This window comes from Camelus dromedarius, chromosome 5 (genome assembly GCF_036321535.1).
Source record: "Camelus dromedarius isolate mCamDro1 chromosome 5, mCamDro1.pat, whole genome shotgun sequence".
In the NCBI taxonomy this organism is placed as follows: Eukaryota; Metazoa; Chordata; class Mammalia; order Artiodactyla; family Camelidae; genus Camelus; species Camelus dromedarius.
The window spans coordinates 26,875,988-26,894,853 of record NC_087440.1 but is presented as its reverse complement, the minus strand read 5'-3'; the positions used below and the strand labels follow the sequence as shown (position 1 = coordinate 26,894,853).

At 40.0% G+C, this 18,866-nt stretch overlaps 1 long non-coding RNA gene across 3 annotated transcripts in view; it reads right to left on the bottom strand.

The window, feature by feature from the left end:
• LOC135321290 (uncharacterized) overlaps positions 1–18,282 on the bottom strand; it is a 77,537-nt gene extending 59,255 nt beyond the window's left edge. Inside the window, exons 1-5 of one of the 3 annotated variants that reach the window (XR_010380890.1) lie at positions 17,513–18,282; positions 16,251–16,383; positions 14,098–14,137; positions 11,524–11,624; positions 10,369–11,193 (exon numbers count right to left, since the gene is read on the bottom strand). This is a non-coding gene — a long non-coding RNA (uncharacterized LOC135321290). The remainder of the gene's footprint in view (positions 1–10,368; positions 11,194–11,523; positions 11,625–14,097; positions 14,138–16,250; positions 16,384–17,512) is intronic. The other 2 variants (XR_010380891.1, XR_010380892.1) reach the window with 2 other exon arrangements.
• Positions 18,283–18,866: the final 584 nt, after the last annotated feature.

Genomic DNA, 18,866 nt, shown 5'->3' with positions numbered 1-18,866 from the left:
AGAAGTTAAGGGAATCCTGAATGTTTCATGACTCTTGGATTCTCTCTTATAGAAACCCAGCTCAGGTTTAAGGAAACCATAACTTTTTCTGACATTAAATATGAAATACATGGCCGACATCAAGATTGTTTTTACAATTCAAAAACATAAAAATTGATTTAGAAAGTATAAACTAAATGCTTCCTTTTTTAAATGTCTGGAATGTTCACATTCAAATCCTCTTATTTGAAGTATGTGAGAAAAGAGTTGTAGCAATACCTTCTTTTGAGTGTAAGGTTAAAACAGCACTACTTGAACTTTCTACCTGTGTGTGTGAGGCTGTGGGGGAAGGGGCACGGGGTGGAATGGGGCTCACTCATTTGAGGGGGGTCCAAAGGTAGACAAAGACTAGGGAATGCAGATTCATTCAAGCTATGTGAGAAGGGCTGTTCTGAATCTCCGTTTTGATTTGGAGACATGGATTATCTGCCTTGATCTGATTACTCTTGTCTCCCTTTGCCCCAACAATCCTATTGCTATTTGAAATCTGATGCGCAGAAAAGCCCCACTGGGCCGTGAATAGAGGAACAGTTTACAGGCGCTCTGTGTTGAAAATAGGTATTAACCTCAACATCTACAAGGGAGGTGTCTGTCACAGAGCTGGAATTTCCTGAGCATCACAGCTTAGAAATTATATCCAGTTTATACAACCTGAATAGGAACATTTCACTGGAGAAAAGATGTAACTATATTTTGGAGATTTAAAAACACTATCTTCTGAAGAACTTGACAGACACGGTTGCAATTTTGATTTTGTAGACTGGATCTTGATTATGCAGGATTATTACACAATCTGTTTCAGAAAAGCAGTTTCTATAGCTTGAGACGGGACTGAGGCTGAGAAGGGTGAATACTGATTGTTAGGCCTGAAAAATATCTGGGAATGTTTCTGACGGCATTCTTTTAACTAGGCTGTAAACTTTTCAGTTAGTGGCTGTTCTGATTTTTCTGTTTCAGCATATAAACCTTTCAATTAATGAAGAAAATACAAATGAGTCACAAAAACACATGCACCTAAGACATCATTACACTCCCACATCAAATTCAGAACTTCACATCGTAAATCACTTATTGGCTGCTTGCCTTTTTAAGATCATACAATGCAGGTATTCCTACCCGTGGGTTCATGCACTTTTGCCACTGCATTCTAAGTTTTATGTATCTGTACAAAATTGGGGGGTTTGCATGTGTGTATGGACCAAAGCCTTTATTAGATTCTCGGAGGAATCCGTGACCACCCCTACCTCCCAGAAGTTAAGAACCACTGGTAATAAATAAGCAGACAAGTTTACCTGAGATTATTTAAACAGAAGTTCTTAGAGAGTATTTTAATACTCTCTTCCCTGATTTCCTGACTCTTCTTTTGATGCTTTCCTAAGCCTCATGCTGACATTCATCCTTGGCCCTTATGCTCCTATGCAAGCATCATCCAGTTAATCAGGAGAGATGTACAGAATGGCTGCTTCTGTTGGATGCTTCCTTTTAAATTCTGGATAAGGTATCCACCTGCATCATAACTGTCATTCCTGCTTTTGATAAATTAGTTGGACAATGAAGAAAGGAAGGGAAGTTTTCTTCTTCACTCTCCTTTAGCTAAGAGCCTAGAGCAAGCCAGTTTTCCAAATTTTAGGCCTGGATGTGGAGCTATAGCCATCAAAGGTCAAAGGTACTTAGAGGACCCAAAATCTATCCAACAAAAAAGTCTTCTAGATTCATAATCTCTTTGCTTTTCCTATTTAAAAAACTTACACTTTAAGTCTTAGGATTCCTAGGTAATACTTAAATACCACCACATTCCAACCAGGCAGGAAGGGAAGGGGATGGCTGCCATTGCCTGGGGTCCACCTGCGACAACTTCGAGGCTTCTGCTGTATCCAATTCTCTGTATGTGCCCAGTTTGTATCCTGGCCCCTCTCTAGCAGGGATAGGAGGGCAGAAATGAGGGAAAAAAGAACATGAGACCAAAAGGCTATTTTGCAAATGGACTAAGGTCTCTGCTTTTCATACCGTGATCAGGCTATACAGCCATCCCCAGCCCAAATCCGCTTGATCAGGTTTGAATCGCTGCCTTCATCATGGTGCCCAATAAAACCAAATTCATTTATGGTTTTCATGGGATTATGGAGTTAGGTGCATTCACTAAATATAATCTGAATAAATTTAAATAAACCTCCCTGTATGAATAGCATATTTTTCTGAACATTCTTCTAACAAGTTGTTTTGGACCTTAGAACTACCAATGTTAATAACATCCGTGATTATGCCTCTACAGCTTATGCTGTTATGTATTATGTAAGAAAAATCGGTAAAAAAAAAGATTTAAAAAATAGAGTCCTCAGCTTGAATTAAATAAGTGAGAGATGGAAAAAATTATAGTACTTATGTTGGGAAAGCTATTTTTCAGCTTTTGAGTTTTTTAGTTATGGCATGACTAAGAAAAAAATTGAACGCCTACATACCAGCATACACAATGGGTTTTTGTTAGGGAAACTGATTTTAGAAAAAGACAACTAGAAATAATTTTTAAAAGTCCTTTCTCTTTACTTCTATCTGACTCACCTAGCAAAACCTTAATTCTCTTAAAACTCAACTTTCCACCTACTCCCTGCCTGCATCAAACAGCAAAGGTGGTTAATTAAACAACACAGACAGCCTCATTTCAAAGAAATCCTCATTGGTCTCATCTTAGATTTACATTCACTGGTTTTAAATCGCCCTTCAACAATCCTACTGCATTTATCTAGTCAATGTATTCTTCTATTTTCTAACAGGTTCACATCCACACTCTTTCCTTTTTCCTCCAACTTCTAATACTTGCCCCTCCTCCTCACTTTCAGCTAATGATCTTAACAGCTTATTTCAATTCAGAATTGAGGAACAAGAGAATTCCTTCATCTTCTCACTATCAAACCTGCCTCTATGTGCCCTGTCTTTTCTTCCTTTACACTGGGGAACCACGTTCCTAGGTAAGCTGACCCCTCCATTGGGACCAGGCTTACATGCCCTCTGGACCTCCCAGGACATCACGCCTACATTTATCCTACCTTTCTCTTATATCATAAATTTCTACTTTTCTACTGGATCATGCCCGACCAGAAGACAGGCTGTAATACCTCCCACTGAAAAAAGTACTTTTCCCCAGGCCCCACATCACCTCTAACTATTGTCCTATTTCTTTGCTTTCCCTGGCAGTAAAACCTTCAAAAGGCTTCTGTGTCTATACTGTCCATATCCACCTCTTCACTTCCTTTTCCCCTCGACCCACTCCATTTAGGCTTTTTTCTCCACTGCTCCACGGAAACCATCCTTTTCAGGACCCCCAGCCTCCTCCTCCTAGCTAGATCAGTTCTTAGTTCTCATCTCCCTTGACTTATCAACAGAATTTAACAGTTAAGCTGTGTCTCTTGAAACACATTCTTCTTTCTGTGGTTTCTGAGACACCGTGCATTGTGAGCATTCCTGTTGCCTCGCAGAGGCCTCTCCTCCTTAGTCTCCTTTGCTGAATCCTACAGTTCTTTTTACTTCTGACAGGAGCCCCAGTTCTTAACCTTCTTCCTTTGCCTTCGTCTCCCTAGATGTTTCATCCCTTTTGTGGTTTAAAATCTAAATGCTGATGCCTTCCATGTTTATATTTCTAGCCTCAAACTCTCCCTGAGTTTCATACTCGTGTATCCGCCTACTCACTTTTACTTAAATGGTTGATACATTTGTCAGCAACTGCAGTAAAGAAAAGCAGAAAATCGCCAAAACCACATCACCCTGTTAAGGACTGAATTTTCACGTCCCCCTCAAGATGAATGTCAAAGCCCTAACCCTCGAGGTAATGGTATTTCGAGATGGGCTTTTTGGAGGTAATTAGGGTTCAATGAGGTCACAAGGGTGGAGCCAACTCTGATGGGATTAGTGCCCTTTTAAGAAGAGACACGAGAGAGCTTGCACTTTCTCTACCAGGTGAGAACACAGTGAGAAGGTGGCCATCCACTAGCCAGGAAGACCGCTCTTCCCAGAACCCAAAGTGGCTGGCAACTTGATCTCTGATTTCCCAGCTTCTAGAACTGTTAGAAGTAAGTTTGTGTTGTTTAAGCTCAGTATACAGTCTGTTGTTATGGCAGTCGGTGCTGATTAATACACTTCCCTTTGCCTTCCAACCCACTCCTCCCCAGGCTACCACATTTTGATAAGCAGCACCAGTGTATATCCACTTGCTTAGGCTGGAGAGCCAGGAGGCATCCTTGACTCTTCCCTCCTCCCCTCCCCCACATTCCTCATCCAAATTCACCAACAAATCCTATCAGATCTTCCTTCAAAATACATCTTGAATATTGACCATTTCTTACCACCTCAACTCCTACCAACCTAGAACAAGATACTTACATCTTTAGCATAAACGATTGGAAAGTCTCCTAATGGGTCTTCCTGCTTCCACTCTTTTATATCTCCATCCCCAATGCCTACCCTATATTCTTCACATAGCAGGCAGAGAGTTTTTTAGAACGGTTAAATCAGAAAACGTTACTTCTGCCTGAAAGCTTTTGTGGTAACTTGGGATGTTCAGGATGAAATACAACCTACTTGTTGGATTTTAAAATCATTCCTAAGTGTGACCTCAAAGGTCCTCCATAATCTGATACAAACAACTGTTTGTATCTCCATTCTTACTTCCTTCTCATTTTTTGTTTGCTTGCTTAGCTCTTGCTATATTTGCTGCTTCTATGAATGCCTATCTTGTTCTTGCCTTGGGACCTTAGTGGGAGCTCTTTATTCCTTCTGACAGGCTCTTCTCCCAGAGCTTTGCAGCATCCATGCCCTTACTTCTTGTAGTCTCTGTTTAAATGGCACCTCTTCACAAAGGCTTCTCTTGAGCACTGTATCTAAAATAGCCACTACCCTGTCTCTCTCTCCCTTGCTCTGCTCTACTTACCTCTGCTGCACTTCTAATAATTTATTTCTTGCAAATCAAAACTACAATAAGGTATCACCTCACACTGGTCAGAATGGCCATCATTAAAAAGTCTACAAATAATAAATGCTCGAGAGGGTGTAGAGAAAAGGGTACCTGCCTACACTGTTGGTGGGAACGTAATTTGGTGCAGCCACTATGGAGAAGCGTATGGAGATTCCTTAAAAAACTAAAAATAGAGTTACCCTATGATTCAGCAACCCCAATCCTGGGCATATATTCAGGGGAAACTCTAATTCAAAAAGATCATGCACCCCAGTGTCCATAGCAGCACTATTTACAATAGGCAAGACATGGAAGCAACCTAAATGTCCACTGACAGATGACTAGATAAGGAAGATGTGGTATATGTGTGTGTGTGTATACACAATGGAATACTACTCAGCCATAAAAAAGAATGAAAGAATGCCATTTGCAGCAACATGGATGGACCTAGAGATCATAATACTAAGTGAAGTAAGTCAGAGAAAGACAAATACCATGTGGTATCACTTATATGTGGGATCTAAAAAAAGATACAAGTGAACTTATTTACAGAATGGATAGAGACTCACAGATAATTATGTTCAATATTATTCAATTATTATAATTATATATTATAATAATATCACAATTATATATTATTATACTCAAAAGCTTATAACAACCTATAATGAAAAATAATATGAAAAAGAATATATATATATATATATATATATATATATATATATATATATATATATATATAACTGAATCACTATGCTGTACACCAGGAACTAACAACACTGTAAATCAACTAAACTTCAATAAAAATAATAATTTCTTTCTTTACCAACTTTCTCTTCCACCAAAATGTAAGCTTCATGAGCCCAACATCTTTGTCTTGTTTATCTCTGAATCCTCAGTGCCTAGAAGAGCTCCTGCTAAAGAGTAGATATTCAACAGATGGCTGAATGAATGAATGAAGTTTCCAAAAATACTGAAATTGCTAATTATGAATTTTAAGGTTTGAAATCTATTTTCGAAACTGTGTTCTCCTTTGAATGAGGAGAAGAAAAAAAGAAGTACCAATGGTGCAGTGGTCAGGATCAGTTCCTTTTAAGGCAAGAAGATTCAAGGTGGCAAAGGCAGAGGTGTCAGCAGAGCTCAAAACCAGGCTTACAACAGACAGCAGAAAGTAAGTGTAGAAAAGACAATCACATGTGTTTCTGGGCCCGTGAGCGAGCGGCAGAGTGAAGGAGGTTGGTGCTACCGTGCAGCCACAGCCTCCCACCCCCACGCCTTCTGAGCTCGAGTTGTCCCCCTCGTTTGAGCCTCACTGCAGACGGCGCTGAGGCTGCCGAGGACCCCAGCAGGGACCAGTTTGCTTTCTTCTCCGTTGCCTTTTAGCTTTCACAGAGCCCCAGCTTCTCTGCCGTTTATCTTCCTCCGTCTGAAACCCCAATACTGATTCCACCTCCCAGTAAGATCATGCACCATCTCCAAAATGTAACACCTTATTTCTTACTAGGCTTTTTATTCTAAAATGAATACAGTGCCATCCATGAAATAAAACAGTAAGATAAGCTTAAAATGCTAATTTGAAAAACAACCAGGACTTTTCACTCAGGTGTGAAAATGTACTAATGCAAACAGAATAAACTAAAACAATTGATTTAATAAGCAGTGGTTCTAAACGTTAGCCTAGGTAGTTTAATCCAATCACAGTCTTCAATACATCTCTGCGCACTGACTGGACATAATTGAGAATAAGAATAAAGAGCAAGTACCAAAATATTAAATCTAAATTAGTCAGCAGTTCAAATGAGCAAACCCTCTGAGGGCTGTACTGACCCTGAAACTGCACATCACCACCTCCCAATGACATCCTAGGACGAGTGCTCAGAGCAACTAATTCTTTCCATGGTTGCTCGGTTGGCCTTGAGCAGCAAAAGGCAACTGGATTTATTTTGTCCTGGCGGCAGCTCAGTGGGAACATAAACCAGCGGTGCTAGGGAACAGAAGGTCTACACAGAAAAGGAAGCTCCACTCATATACTATACTAAACCCTCCGATGCCAACCGTGCTTAAACCAGAAGCAATGGAAGTGGTAAACACTAACATTTTCAAAGAACTGTCTAATATTCATGGCAGAATCTATAAAAGGTGACTTTGAATAATCCCTTCCCAGCAAACCTGTAAAAGTTTTATAAAATATGCTGCAAAAATGACTCACAGTAGATGTAATTACTGTGCAACCTTGGAAACTGATGTAAAAAATTCAGCTGCCAGCATGTTAACAGCCACCTAATATATGGGTTGTTTGATTGGACTCTTTGGGCAAAACTGCAAAATTCCTAACCCATTGCTGCTATATATTTTATCAGGGCCAAATTTAGCTACTTTCATTTTTTAAAATGCCATTTTAGACATCACAGTGAATCAAGTCTGTGTTGCTTAATTGCTTGCATACATTACAATCTAATCCATTTCCCCAAACACTAATTTAACTAGGTATTATTTATTTTTATTTTTTGGAACAGCAGCAGAGTTCTGATGCCTGAACTATGAAACTTGGCAAAATCATTGCTTTCTTCACAAAAAAACCCCTAAGAATCAGCAGTGAAATTTCCTACGCTAGACAATCAGAAACTGTTTCCTAGTTTTTTATTTTAAAGGCATTCATCTTAAATTAACAGTTTGGTATAAAAATGCTTCATTGTCCATATTCTGTTTTCAATCATAATGTAGTATTTTTTGTGGGTATAGAGAAAAGCCAAATATTAGAAGGGTCACATGCCACATTTTCACCCCATGCCTCATAGCCATCCTTTGGCTCTGGCTGAGGTGATCAGGTATATTGTCAGTTTAAGAGTCTAATTATGCGAACCAAATATGTCAACTTTTGAAAAATGTCCTCTTATTACAGAATGTTCACTCTATAACCATCAGTGTCCTAGGGTTTGGTCTCATGGGTTGTCACCTTTGGAAAATTGAATGAAGTTCAATTTTTGCAAAATTGATTCTATGCTAATGTCACCTCAGGCGTTTGCTACTTAAATAACCTTAACAATAAATTTTTTGGAAAAGTGCTTGCCCCCCCCCCCCCCCATTTTATAATGGAATAAGTCTACCCCTTACCCCAAACCTACCTGTTTGGTAAGTTTACACACACATTTTCTCCGAAGTGAGGCCTACCGCAGTTTTGAGGGTCGATGAAAAATTAATAGTCAATCTAAGAAAAAACTGTATTCGAGCAAACCTTTGGATTATAACCCAGGAGACAGTCTTTCAGAAAGCTCTGAGGGCTGTTCTGAAGAGATGAGGAGGGAGGCCAGTACATGTGAGATTTTGGCAAAGGGTGTGTGTAGTCAAGCACACATTTTGGTAGGAGGTTACTGCTATTCATGAGAAACAGGTTTCTTAGTTAATGGTTTCTGTGCTTTCCTGCTTTTATATGTACGGGAAGATTCAAGAAACTGGGTTCATAAAATTTTCTCCTGAAAATAACTACCTGAGCGCCGGTTCTGCCAGTTTTCCAGAGCGCCGAGTGCCTCATCCTGCTCTTTGCCCTGATCTCCCTTCGGGGTGTATTGCAGGTCAGCGGCTGCAGAGGTCAGTGACTTCATCCTTGTAGAACTAGATGGTGTGCAGCATTATTTTACAATCCCCTCTCCTTTGGTCTTAATTTTTACCAAGATCTGGGAGGCGGTTCATGACCAATTTGTCCCTGGCTCTGGCAATGCTCATTCCCAGGTCAGGCGAGGATTTTGTTAATGGGCCACTCAATGTGCTATTACTGGACTAGGGCCTGTTAACTGTAGCCAAAAGCATCTGGATTGCCTGTCTTCCTAGTCTGTTATGGTCCAGGAAATGGTTCCCTCTTGTTGCTTCTTCCCACATCTAGAGTTACACTATTACAGTCACTGATCTTAAAGAACTATATATTTGGTCCATTGTTTCAAGTTGCCTAGTCTATTTTTATCAGAGGCTCAGTCACACATTTGGTAATGCAAGAAATAATAATCTTGTAGAATAGGCAGAATACAAGTAATTAGCTAGTAACATTAATAAAGTCATAAGTAAGTATTTAAGCTAAGAACATCCAGTAGGTGCAGCCAGTATTTCTCCAGGTTATTTGACCCAGTCTGTTTCATACCAATTACTGTCCTAACAGGAAAAGATATATTGGCATTATACATAAAGTTCTGCACACACAGAGGTGAGTGGTAGGTCATCGTGACCCTTACAGGATTGAAAAAGGAATGTTATCTTCTAAGGAGGTACCAGAAAAGGAAATTCACCTTTATAGTTGAGCAGGTACTTCTGCCATTGGCAAGGTCTGGTTAATGCAGAGTGCAGATGCACAAATGCTGGGCTGCAGCTAGAGGCCTGCAAGCCTTGTAGCTGCCCAGCCCCAAGATCAAACAAAGAGCTCAGAGACAATGACCGAGACATTTGTGGCTTATTGTAAGATTTCCTATCCATGTCAGAGGCAAAGGTCCTGGAGCAACACACCACCAGGTACTGCAGACGGTAGACAGGACACGACAATCTTCACTACCAGGGGGAGGAGGCGACCATTTATAGGGGGAATTGACCTCAGGTTGGCTCATTAGTTACCAGGGAAACAGAGGCTGGGGCAGGAGGCAAGCACATAGGCAGTTACTAATTGAACTCCATGATTAAAAGAATGGATAGTCATGTGAGTGGAGCAGGGACTGGTCGAGCAAGGGATGCATAGAAAGCAAAAAAACACCATCTTGAATGGCCTGACCATACACTTCACCCCTACTTGCTCTGCACAACCCTTATAATCTCGGTCTGCTCCTCTTCCATGGTGTCCCTGGGGTCAGGTACATCCAGGTGTACTACAACCAGATACCGCAAATGCAATATAGGCGTCAGCAGCTGAAGACAACCAGCAGTAACTCAGACGCTTATTGGGTCAATTTCTCATGGGGTCCCCGAGGACCACAACAGCAATCAGACTCACTTCTCCGTGAGGCCCCCACTGTCACCCAGTCTGTGAACAGAGTTCCTTCACTTAGACTAGGGATGTTATGTAAGATGTTTAACAGGCAAAATAGAGGAAGATCATGATCATTAGGCAAAATGCAAGCAGTAACAGCATTCTGAGCCAATACCACGCCTGCCTGTGGTTTTCGTCCTGGCCTGCAGCACCGGACCACCTGTCCACCCACAGTCCCCACAGCCAGTGCCAAACACTAGCGAGGTGGCATAACAACAGACAACAGGGTTAATACAATGGTGCCCTTCTCCAGGAAGGGGCCTGGATGAATTACCGTAGGCATCTTAGGTGGGGGTGGGCAGAAGACAGGTGAGGCCTCTAAGTCCCTTTTTAATCCTATTCCTCACGGGACGACAAACCCAAATCACCAGGGACTTACCTGCCAGTCCCAGGGCCTTTTCCTAGTGTGCTCCCCCCGGCGGCAGATGCTGTGGCAAGGGCAAAAGAGAGTTATTGTCCTGACTGATAGCTGGTACCAGTCCTTTGGTGGTCAACAGCTGAACTCAGGTGGTGTTGACTAGCTGCCTCTGGGTTAACACGGCGCAGGCACTGGGACGACTGCACCTGGGACGTTTAGTTATAGTTCGGAGGCCCGAGTCAGCCTCTAGTCCACATGTTGAGAGAGCGGGTTTCCATCTGAACTGTTGCGGAAGCCGTCCGTTAGCCCGGCAGCAGAGGGGCTGTCAGGCAGGTGGAGACACCCGCGTATGGCACTTTCATCAGCCCATCCTCAACTGCACGGCCGGCAAAGTGGGCTCCTTGGCTGCTGTCGCTGTCCACGGGGGTTCTGCATGTTGCACACGTTTTCTGCGCTGCTTGATGACACGGGTGGGCCTTTTGTAGTGTCTTTCACCTGCGGGAACACATTGGCGCTGGCATATAGCTGTTGCTCCATCACACTGTATCGTTGCTCTGCCCCCTTCCATAGCTGGGACCAGAAGTCAAAGGGGACTCATTTTGCTGCTGCCACAGGCCCCAACCAAACTCTTCTAGGTAACTGTCATGTTCAATTCACAAGCCCGTTCCAGAGTTAATATTTCTAAAGCCTGTGTCTGTAATTGTTTAGGGATGATCAATTGGAGATATGCTTGTCTTACCCAACCAGATAACACTCAAGTATCTGATAGATAATCCAGGCCCGTGTGTTTTGTCTGTATTCGCCAGCCATCCCCATGCAGTCAGATGAGACATGAGTGCGGGGCTGCTATTTTTAAAGAGAAAAAGATTCTGAGACTAACAGGATATCAACAATGTAATGGAAGAGAAAGACATCTCTCACAGTCGTCAGCTCCCACAGGGCCCCACATGCTAGTGGATGCCCCCTCGGAACTACCCCTCAACTTTCTGTTTCCCATCCTTAGTTCCCGACATCTTGGAGCTCACAGGAGGTTCCTCAGCCTCCTAGCTGGCTTGCCAGTCGTTGGGCTGCACCCCGCAGGCCTGTAGGCCTTGTAGTTGCCCAGCCTCAAGACTGAAGAAAGATCCCAGAGACAGCGACAGAGACGTCAACAGTTTACTGGACAGGGGACCTTACCCGTCAGAGGCAAAGGTCAGGGAGCGACGTCCCACTGTGTACGGCAGACGACAGTCAGGATATGGCAACAATCCTCCCCCACTCCGGGCAGAAGGAGGATACTGTTTATAGGGGGGAAATGACGTCAGGTTGGCTCATCAGTTACCAAGGAAACCAGCAGCTGGGGCAGGGGGCAAGCACATAGGTAGTTACTAATTAAGCCCTATAATTAAGAGGATTGGATAAGCATGTGAGTGAAGCAGGGCCTCTTCGAGCAGGGGACGTACAGATAGCAAAAGAACAGCAATCCTGAGTGGCCTGACCATACAACAACGCACACTAGAGGAGAGTGGGGAGGCCCAATGGGCAGAGAAAAAAAAATGTATTTAAATTTTTCTTGTCTGGCCTTAAAATATGAATTTTATTCATCCCGAGTAACAGAGTGGGTGATAAAGAAATGCTTTATAAGTCTTCTTCCAGATGAGAACTGAGGAAGGATTACTAGGATTAGCCACATATAGTGGCCACACAAACTGAGCCCTCAGTCTGCATGTACACCCCTCATTACATACCCCTTCTCTATTCTAAGACTGAAATTTGCAAGTGGACAGGGGTTATTAATCTTTGTACCCCGATAAATATTTGTCAGGTTGAATTCTGAGTTTTGTGCAGTTGAAACAATACCTCATTTTCTTATACGGTGCACTGTGGCAGAAAACATCCTTTGATATACTTACAGGAAACTAAAATTAATTTTGAAGAAAAGAATTTTTTTTAAACTTTGTAAAAATTTGCCAAGGACAGTAGGATCAGTGGGAAATCCTTTAAGTATATCAGTAACAATAAATGCTCTCTGGTTTTTACAATTTCAAATTTCATAACTACAGCTATTGAAACTCAAATTGTTCTACAAATTAATTTCAGTTCTATATATAAATATACTTGCTGATTCTGTATTTAACTGAATTTGCCAGCACTCACCTTAATCTATTTTGAGGATTATTTTACCATGCTGAGCTCAGAACTTATTTTAACTGCAAACATAGCTTAAACCTTTAATTAACTTAAACATGTTTAGTTGTCATTGTGATCGATCAATGATTAGAAGACCCAAGTCTACCTAGCCAGCTAGTCTTAGTCTAAAATTCTGAACAACCTAAACTGCAGAACTTCAACTTTACTTCAGAAGCCTGTAGAGTACACAAGGATCAGAAAGCTCTGAATTGTTCAGAACTCACAGAGTTCAGTAAAATTCTGTACGTCTACAAAGTTTAACTATTCTACATCCCATCTCAAATAACTCTGGGTCTTATAGTAACAGTAACAGTCTAATTATTGTCAACACATCATTAAGAGGACTTCTATAGACTGGATTCTTAACATACATGCTAAAACTGATGACAACACAGAGCATTACTTCACTTTTGAAACCAATAATTAAGGATAATTTTTCCAGTTCAAAATCATTAATCACAGCAACACAACATTCACTTAGGCCTCCATTAATATTTTATAGATTTAAAAATAATGGTCATCCTTGGTTTCAGCACCAAAAAAACCAATCACGCAAACAAAAAAAAACACACACACGAAGATGATAATAATGTGCCAGTGTAACAAGGAAAAATGCAAAAAGAAGCCTCACCTACACTTTGTTCAAAGTTCTTTTTGAAAAATGAAGAATGCTTGGATTCTGATGTTAAGGATCACAAGAAAAAGAGTGTTGCGAAAAAACTCTTTTTTTCAAAGGGGACCCCATCATAAGTCTGCTACCTGGGACAAGGCAGCGGCCCATCTGCTCTGGTAAGGACAGCCGGGCATACTGGGGGTTGAAAATCCTAACACTCTCAAGCAGTGAGAAAGGAGCTAAAGGGAAATAAGCACTTTGCAAAAGGCAATAGAATGGAAGGTTTTGATCAAGGAAGGAAATATTTTCCGTTTTTTAGAAGTACTATGGAGTCAGAAGAATTAGGAGAGTGAATGGAAGTGAATTCCCTTTGAGGACCTCTATTTCTCTATACGACTGGATTAGGGGAATTTATCAAGGTAAACAATAAAACTAAATGCATTTTTAAACTAAGTTTTTAAATTTGGGGCGAACAAAAGCATGTTTATTAAAGAATGTGATACAGAGTGAAACCCCATGAGACCCTTTTAAAAGCCACTAGGAATCTCAGAAGAATAGCAGCAAACACAGCAGCAACAACTTGCATTGGTACAATCTTGACAATGAACAAGAACACTTTTACATTCATTGTCTCAACTGTTGACCTTAGTTAGCATCCTGAATGTGGACAAGGCTAGTTAGCATTTCCATTCTACAGAAAAGAGTATTGACACTTTGAAGAAATTGCCAGTTGTTTCCAAAGAGATATGTCACTCTTGATTTAAAAAGGAAGTTTGACCAAATTAAAAAAGAACCACATTTGACACAAATGAACTTACTTACAAAACAGAAACAGACTCACAAACATACAGAACAAACTTACGGTTATCAGCGGGGGAAGGGAGTGGGAAGAGGTAAATTGGAGGTTTGAAATTTGCAGATATATATTTAACTACTATATATAAAATAGATAAACAAGAAGTTTATACCGTATAGCACAGGGAACTATATCCACTATCTTGTAGTAACCTATAATGAAAAAGAATATGAAAACGAATATATGTATGTGTATGTATGACTGAAACACTATGCTGTACACCAGAAATTGACACATCATTGTAAATTGACTGTACTTCAATAAAAAGAATGCAAAAAAAAAGAGCCATATTCATAGAGATGGAAAATTTATCAACAATAGCCTGTACTGAAAGTTACATTTTACATTATATGGTACTTCCTTGTTTCATAACGGGATTTTGTATTTGTTTTTTTCTTTTTAACATGTGTTGTTTTATGAAGCAGAAAGTTCAAATACCTGACCATCTGCTTCAAAATCAGAAATCTGGCAGCCTCTAAGCTTAGATAGGGAGTTTAAGGGACTGGACCACTTATAGCAGAGAATGATCTCTAACAGCCGTGCTGCAAATTCCAAACACCTTGCACTCACCTACAACGTTTCCACAAAGGAATGAAGCCATCTTCTCTGGTCTGCTCTCTCCATGACAACTTTCTAAACTGCATCAACCGCCCAAATTGTGATCATAAGGTACTAACTTTCCCTGTTTTCAGATAACACACTAAGTTCACCCCCAAATGAGTGGAATTTGACCCTTTGAATCTAGTTCTAATTCTTTTGCTGGAGACTACACAGGGAAGTAAAGCCTCTATTATGTTTGCTGAATAGCAACAGAATATTTAAAATACCTCTGAGAAAGAAAGGACTTAACAAGGTTTGGTTCAAAACACTTCTCACGGATTTTTTCACTCACTGGACAGTGTTTATTTAATACATGCAAGGAATTATACTGGGTAGGGGAAATGCCTGAAATAAGGTTTTGATACTGATAATTAAAAATTTTTTTAAAATAATTAATGAACTTCTTTGACTAATACATTTGACTCCAATGCTTTAACACTGGAGCATAGGAACTGGCCTATATCTTATTTTCTCCTGAGATAAAATGCTATTGCCTTATAAAGGAGAAGAAAATGTCTTAATTTCAAACTTTATAAAGAAGAGCGCCTGACTGGTGCTGTATGAACTCTCAGTATCTTGTGTCCTGGAATCTGCGTGTCGTACTATTTCAAGTCCTCTTTACTGATAATTTAATGCTGCCTCTAAATTTAATGCCTATTGCCTTTTCACCAGAAAGCAGTTTTTACTGATGATAATGATGATGGTCATTAGGGCCTTGGAGACTTTTAAAAGGATCTAAGGATGAATGAATAAATAAAAACCATGATGACTCATTCTGCACCCACTGCCATTAGTATAACGCATAGCTCAGCACAGTTCCTCTCCCCACAAAACTGCACTATTGAAATATATGTTACATTTCTTTTTCAAACAAAATAAGTATCATTTTATTCAAAAAATATTATGAGATTGTGGATTGTCAGCAATCAAGTAGGCATGCTGCAAAAAGGAAATACATTTTACCAGGTTGATTTTTTTTTCTCTAAAACTAGTCCCCACAGAACAATCACCAGATTCTGTTAGGCTTTATGTTTACTCCTTCCTTCCTGAATGAGAAGAGCTTGTTCTTTGCTACGTTTTCATTGCTTTTTCTTATGTTTTAAATGTATTGAAGAATGTCAAGTTGAATTTCCTTCTAATATTGCTTCAGGTTAAGTAGGGAAAAATAGGTAGGACACTGGGACCTTAGAGCACCACCTTTTACATTATTAAATTAACACTGATCAATATTTCATATCACATTCATATTCATAAAAATGTGAATGTATAGACCCTGCCCTTAAATGCTAGCATACTGGTACAGAGTGCTATGTCCAGAACTATTCTTATGAAGATATATGTAATAAGTATTTCTCCAAAATTAAAGTTGTCCTGGGGTGGTATGTTATGACTATTATGGTGCATTTTATTTCACAAAGGATTAAACTATGGAAAATCCCAAGAGGAATTAGTTATGCTCATTAGGCACTGAGTTTATTAGTCTAGTCTCTGTTTTTCCCTTTATGAGCCAATTTCAAAGCCATTGATAGGTTTTCCTATGACATGTGGAAGCAGCCACTTCTTTATTTTCCATTCACCCATTTCCTCCTTCTTCTTGTAGCAGACCCTGGAGCAGTGAAAAGGACACTGAATCAGAACTGAGATAATGAGGATTCTATCCCTTACCATCCACTAAGGAGCCAGGTGACCGATCTTGGGAAGGTGATCAGAACCACCTGTGGCTTGCTCTCTTCCCCATATTATAAAGATAACAATACCACAGGATTGGTGTGAGATAATCGTTATTATTCCGCTTAGTCTGCAAAGAAATAATCACCAAAAGACTAAAGAGAAGAAGTTAGCTACAGAAAGGTTCTTGCTAAAGACAGATTCTATATATTAAAATCTGTAATTAAACCAAAGGTAAATGAGCAGAGAGTTATTCACCTTACTTAAGAAGTATCTGATATAAGAAATAATGCATTTTAAAAGCTAGCTTCCATAAAATGTTCAAAACACAATTCAATTTGCAAATATCGAATTCAAATTTGCCTATAGCAAGGCCTGAGGTACAAGTGCATTTTAAAATCCACTGAGGGACTCTGCACACAATTTAGGCTAATACAATAAAGGCATAGTATATCAAATTGGGATTGATCATTCTGAATCAAATTCAGGCAGTCCTAGTTACAAGAGGCTGGTCCAAGGGAAACCAAAACTTCCATGGGCCTGGGACTAGCGAAAACTTTCCCACTGCTATTCGAATTGGAAATTAACTAGTTGGTAGGTTACAAGTTCTGACTCTCAACCATAACTTGCTTGATGAGAACGAAGTGTGCTTTTTCGTTCAGACCTCTTGTTTTGATAGCCAATCACACAGTGAAATATGCCAAGTGCATATCGGTTGTTTCTGTCTCTTAGAAGGATGAATTAAAGCCATATTAGTAAAATGCTTTTGGAACATGAATAGTGGGGCCCCCCTTTGAGTCAGAGCTGGTTTGGGGGATGAGATTTTTGGCTCTCATTTATATGTGTGTATCATGGAGTCAGATTTACATGGAGGTGGTCTAAATCCCATAAGTCATCTCTAAAGTGTAGTATTTACAGTACTATGTACACAAACCTGTTCACTAATATGTATGTATAAATGGTTAATGTGTACCGTATGGTTTGGAATATAATAAAGAGGGTTATAGAGTAGGAAAAAATATCTTTAAACACTTGAATCATTCATAGGGTAGTGAGAGGTTCACACAAAAGGCATAAGAGAGCCGAGATCAACAGAGGAAACAGTGGATTCACATCTCCCATCTCACACTCACTCTTACTAACTGGACTGGAGGCAAATGCCTCCCATGCTACATACGTTATTCTTTCTCTCTGACAAGCCTCTATGATGTGATTCCACAGTCTGTACTTGCCTCTCATCTCTCAAATAGTTCTCTTACCTGCTTGCAGTACATTGACATTAACGTTGTCTTTTTCACAGGACATTCTAAAACACAATGGTGCAGCTTGGTTGTCTTCAGAGAGTCTTCTTGCTTGTACAAACGCAGTCATCAAGTCTTCTAGAGTCCTGCTTAAATCAGGTGAGGAAAGAGAAGGTGAAACACGTCTTAAAGAAATGGAGACAGAGGCACAGGAAGTGGAACTGGATGCCACAGCTTCACATTCAATTCAAAAACCCTCAGAGATCTTCTTCCTTCTAACCGGCTATGCCACCCCAGCAGCATCTCTGGAGAGATGGGGAACCACCACCAGGATGTGACCTGTGTCACTGGCATGGCCATGACACTTATGTTCTTCCTAGAAATAGAAGAAAATGATCAGGATGTTGATGTCAGACTGGATTTGCTATAATTCAGAAACAGTATTAGGTTTACATATACACACTTGTGTAAGAATTTAGTAAGTTAATAATTACTCAATAAATGGCAACAGGTTGAAATGCTGGTGACATATAAACTATTTCAGTTTACTAGCTCTTAATTAATTAATAAATTAATAATTTTTGCCCATAATTACCAACATGAAGTAGGAGTCCTGTATATATGTCTGCATTTTGAATAGTTTTTGTATCTTTACTTTAATGTCTTTGGTAGAACCAAGAGAGAGAAAAGATTAACAATTATATTATATTCAAAAACATATGTGCGCATATACATTCAACATATCTTGCAACTTTAGTACCTGCATATCACACAACTATAAAGGCAAAAATATTGAAGTGTATTTATCCGTACAGATACATGCATAATTAACTCCTTAAGGCACAGCACATCATTTGTGGTGACTCTGGTGTCATGTTTTTCAGAACTAGTCACAATTCAGGAGAGTTACAATAATTAACTCTTAGAAAGGTTTACTCTTTGTATACCTTTGTATGTAAAAAAACACTTTTATGCGGAAAGAAGAATATTTTTTTTTTGAAAGAAGAACATTTCTATATTGAAAAATGCAGTCTGTGTTGTATGTAAGAGAAGTATGCTCATCATCACTGTGATAGGTGCTTAGGTTTGTTTTATCCATTTGCAACGGATTTGTGCAAATCTAGCCTGAGAGTGTAGGAAAAAGGGAACCCGGATAGAAACCCGGGATATAACAATTTGCTTTAAACAACTCAGCATATCCAAAAATAAACTTGCCACCTTCCCTACCAAACACATTTTCCTCACGTTGGGAAGTGTCATCCATCCATTTCATTGTCCAAGGCTGGAGAACGGAGCCTCGTCCTTGACTCTTCTGTCTTCCTTAGCAACTTCTCCCGACTTCATTCTAAGCAGCCACCAAGTCTTGTCATTT